This window comes from Zerene cesonia, chromosome 19 (genome assembly GCF_012273895.1).
Source record: "Zerene cesonia ecotype Mississippi chromosome 19, Zerene_cesonia_1.1, whole genome shotgun sequence".
Taxonomy (NCBI): Eukaryota; Metazoa; Arthropoda; class Insecta; order Lepidoptera; family Pieridae; genus Zerene; species Zerene cesonia.
In genome coordinates, this window is record NC_052120.1 from 9,648,345 (window position 1) to 9,653,340 (window position 4,996).

Below are 4,996 nucleotides of genomic sequence, written 5' to 3' on the forward strand. Positions count from 1 at the left end.
AATTGCGTTGCTAGGTGTAAAACTAGATAACGGCTCGAAAATTCGTCTACCAACCGACTTCGAAACAGAAGGAGCCCTTAACTATTTTGTGAACCGATTTTATGATTCTCATTTTATTTGAAAGCTGGTGACTGCACTGTCGTCCCATTAAAATGGGTCAAGTTCGGACTATTTGAAGACGGTTAAGAATTTTTTTTTTAATTATTTTTAAACGTTTTTGTTGAGGCACAAAGAAGTTCTTATGCAGAGAACAAACGTACGACGGGTGAAGCGGGAGTGTACCGCTAGTATAAAAATATAATAATCATATAATCTCAAGATGCCAGACGAAACAGCGATCACTAGAGGCAGTTATAAAAAACTATGATTTTAATGACGTCGGTGGTAGGCGTGTGACGGCAGCGCATCAGCTGGATCCAATATATTTTAAGATAAGCGATCGCTGCTCTGAAGTTTTAATAATTTCTTTAAACTAGGACGTTCTGTTAGTTTGCAGTTATTTGATTGATGCGAAAAAGTTATGTTCCTTGATGCTATGGATAGCGTTGTTAAGTATTCGCTTATCTATTGGGTAGTAGCGGATATGAATTATAAGAAAATGCAAGTTTCGTATTAAAATGGAAGTAATAAAAGTTGAAATTCTTAGTTGGGTGAAGAAGTTATTTTGGTATGTAATTGTAGTTTAGAAAAAAATATTTATTTAATTATTGATTTCGCAAAGGTAGCGCCTCTGCGAATGCGCTGCCCGCTTTTATGGGGTAAGGGAAAAGGAAGGTTCTGGGTAAGCCATTATTTTGCATCATTTCATACAAATAAGAGTCCGGAAACGAAACGAAAGCTATCTCCTATCATCAACCTTAACCTCTTCGTACTGCTGTCATCAAGCTTTTTCTTAGGGAGGACCTTAGTGGGCAACGCATTGCAGAAGTCCGCTGCAAATGTTCATGGGCGGTGGTGGTCGTTTACCATCATGCGGACCTCCAGCTCGGTTGCCCGCTCTAAGAAATAAAGCAACATTCAGTGACCGCGACCTGAAAGTGGCCCAAGGTGATGATCTCAGAAGTGTTGCGTGCATTGATACATTAGTATTGTTTATTTTGGCCGTGCTCGTATTTGTTTGAAATTTAATGGAAAATTGAGAGCTTCCTTGATGTTATCATCAGCTTATTCAACGTTAGGTTTTAAATTGTTTGGTTCATCGTTTGTTTACAATTTACCTGTGAGAAACTAATAAATAGAGGTTTTATATTCATTAGAGAGGAAACTTCTTAGGGAAACTTTGTCTTTGTACTGCATTACATATTTTGTAGAACCGTGGCAATCTTGTAATCTTTATAAATGGGTCTAAGAATTAATTAAAGTTAAGTGTAAAAATCTATTTATACAATACTAGCTGCGCCCCGCGGTTTCACCCGCGTAAGTCTGTATCCCGTAGCAATATTGGGATAAAAAGTTCCCTATATATTATTTCAGTTGTCCAGCTATCTACGTACTAAATTTTATTGCAATCGGTTCAGTAGTGTTTGCGTGAAAGAGCAGCAAACACACATACATTCTTACAAACCTTCACATTTATAATATTAGTGGGATTGCGCTATTGCACATCATAAAGCTTTGTGTACCCGATCATTACTGAATGACTAAGAAATAAAATAAGTTAAGCTTATTTTTCCACGTTAAATTCATACGTAGGTGACATAACAATAGTAAGAATTTTTAATATTAAAATAAACTGCGCTCTTAAATTTCTCCTTTATCCCATAGAAGCTTAGAAAAAGGATGTTGATTCTTAGTATTTTCTCATATGCATGATATGACGTCACACTTTAACAGATTGTGTAAGATTTTCGTATCACAATAACATCCCGAATAGAAAAGTGCACGGGGTTTATGGAGGCCGTAGGCGGAAAACTATTTTAAACGATGAAAGGTGAGGCATTAATCTCTTCTGAGATAGTATTTTCTTGTGTTTGGTTTTACGCGAGTATTATACATTTAGAAATTAAAAACTTTTCAACGGATTTTAAACGCGATTTATTCGGCGGTTGAAAGTTTTTAATTTCTAAATGTATAATACTCTTCTGAGATTTTTGTAATTTTCACACAAGATTAATACGCGATTCTTTCGCACGATAAGTGGTTTGATATAGAGGTGTGTTAGTGACATTATTGTTTTATGGATAGATCTGTTCGAAATGTTTAAACTGAAATATTTCATTAACATATCTATGGTTAGTTCATTTATCATTTTGTGTAACAAACATTTCATTTATTTTCCTATTGAAACCTTGTTGTTTTGTATAAAGTCTACATTTTTGAAAGAAAAAAGAAGTAGGAAAGCCTACAAAACGTTTTAAATTTATATATAATACTAGCAAACCCGGCGAACTCCGTTTCGCCACCAGGTGGTTGTATGTGAAAAATGACTTTCCCGCTTTTCTGCAGAATTTTTCCTGAATTTTCTTTGCCATAAACCTCACGGCGCCCGAGACCTTTCCAACGAATGCAAAACCGTGGAAATCGGTTCGTGCGTTCTGGAGTTATAGCGTCAGGAAGGAAAACCCGACTTATTTTTATATAGTAGATATACTTATATGTTACTAGCTGCGCCCCGCGGTTTCACCCGCGTAAGTCCGTATCCCGTAGGAATATCGGGATAAAAAATAGATGTTGGCCGATTCTCAGACCTACCCAATATGCTTACCAAATTTCAGAGGAATCGGTCAAGCCGTTTCGGAGGAGTATGGCAACGAAAACTGTGACACGAGAATTTTATATATATAGAAGATATATGTCATAGTTAAAACCCCATTTAGTTAGGACTCGTCGTAACTTTAAGAACTAGAATTTAGCAAATTTTGATCAATAATGGGTTCTGTTTGATTGGGTAACGTCCTACGTCGATTTCTCTCACTACAATTAGTTCTATCTAGCGTATACTCATTCTAACGAGAAACGGGAACGTAAGATACCTATCTTTCCATCTCAACACTCATTATCTACGTACTTTATTTTGGGAGAATAAGGTGTTTAGCCTCTAGATCACTGTCGAACCTATCTATGAGTTTATCAACCCTGACTCCAAATTGACGGACGGTATTTTCACACCATGCACACAGGTTTGATTGACAGCCGCTCCTCTGTTTTACCCTGTGTTGGAACTTCTAAGAGAATGATTGACACTGTGTCCTCCGGGACGCCTCCCAAATTATAGGTTTTGGCTTTGCACCAAATCACGAAATCACATGTTTCACATAAAATTCGATACCGGAATATATTTAGTGTGCGATGCATGGATGCAATGTCGCCCTTACATCATGTTAAGGGTTGGTACAATGCAAAATACGGTCTTTAGTGAACATTAAATTAAATCTTGCTTTATTAAGTCTTGTATTTTCGTGTTGTGGTTCAGTAACTGCTTAGTTCTGTATCTTGGGAAAATTTTAAGTTGAAAATATAGATTTCGAAAGAAATTAGTACCATATACAATGGAACGTCTTCTATTATGCTATAGTGCTATGTACAAGAACAAAGAAGTCACTGTATTGTGTTGTTTATGGATTCTTCTGTATTATAAGTCATACTTCCTAAATCTAGAAAAGTTCTCATAACTAAATCAATTATTGAGTTATTGTGTGGTTTACTGTAAGATCTTTGACCTTCAAAGCTAATTCACAAATCCACAACTTTTATGTAGCGTTTAGGTACAAACACACAACGGTAATGTTTTTTTTACTACTCGTTTGTTGCCAAGTGTAACTTTAGCTGTTCATTCGCTCTACTAACCCACAAATTTAATATTTATTTAACAATAATATAAAACGAATAAGCTCACTAGTCTTGACCTATTTAAGTTATCATTTGCGCATTAGTTTAAGATTTCAGATGGGTTACGATTGTGAATCTCCGTTTTTTTGTGGTCTTAAGACATATTGACCTATATTTTAATAAATTTATATTAAAATAGGACTGTTTATAAACGTTATTTCTTCAGTTATAAATCGAAACAGGTACAGTAACAAAATTCTATCAAACCGGCAGTCAACCGCGCCACATTGATACCAATTTTATTTGCGATGCTATGTTTAGACCGTCAAGGTTAAACGTTTCGCTTTCTTCAAAACCTGACGCAGATGTATTGTAAACTGTTTTATTGTTATCCCACGCTTACGTAAGTGAAAAACTGCTGAAGATTGCCACATCTGGGTTCTGTTCGTAGCAGCTTTATTAGCGATTTTGAGTGCATTATTATGAAAGTGAACGTTAGTCTCATATGCTAAGCTAATAATTTGAATTATTTCATTAAAGAGCCGCAGTCCAACGTAGTAGATACATTGATTCTCATTTTCTTATTATTTAACTTTTCATTTATATTTTCTACAAGGCTACATGCTGTATGTCAATGTTTTATATTTTTCTTGCAATTCGTTATTCTTAGGGGTGTTTTTTAAATCCTAGGTAGAAGTTAGCTTTTATCATAATATAGAACCTTCCTTATATTATACTACGTACTATTAAGGATAAAACTATTTGTATCTTAACCATACCCAAGAAAACAAAAAGAACTTGAAACTCACCTTGCAATAGCTGAATCGTAGCTTGGTACTCCGCCAATTTCTCATCCACATATCCTTCTTGCGACTGATTGGCTATTATCTCTGCAGTTGACGGACCCCTCTCTTCTTCTTCCTCATAGATCATAGGCCTCGGCGGCGGAGGCGGCTCCAACCCAGTATATTCATACTCCCGGACGGGTTCGTACGGCGATGAGTAGTAGTACTCTGGACTTTGGCCCAGCGTCGGCGAAATGGGATATGGTGATATGGGATAAGGGGATATCGAGAAGTGTGAGCTTGGCGACGGCGAATGCTGGCGAAGGTGGGGGGAGTGCAGTGGACGGAAGGGTTTCGGGGACGGCTGGACTGGCGGTGGGGACACGAGCGCCGTGGAGTGTCTAGGGCCAGAGATTAATGGTGGGGGGCTGGGGGCCCAGGGG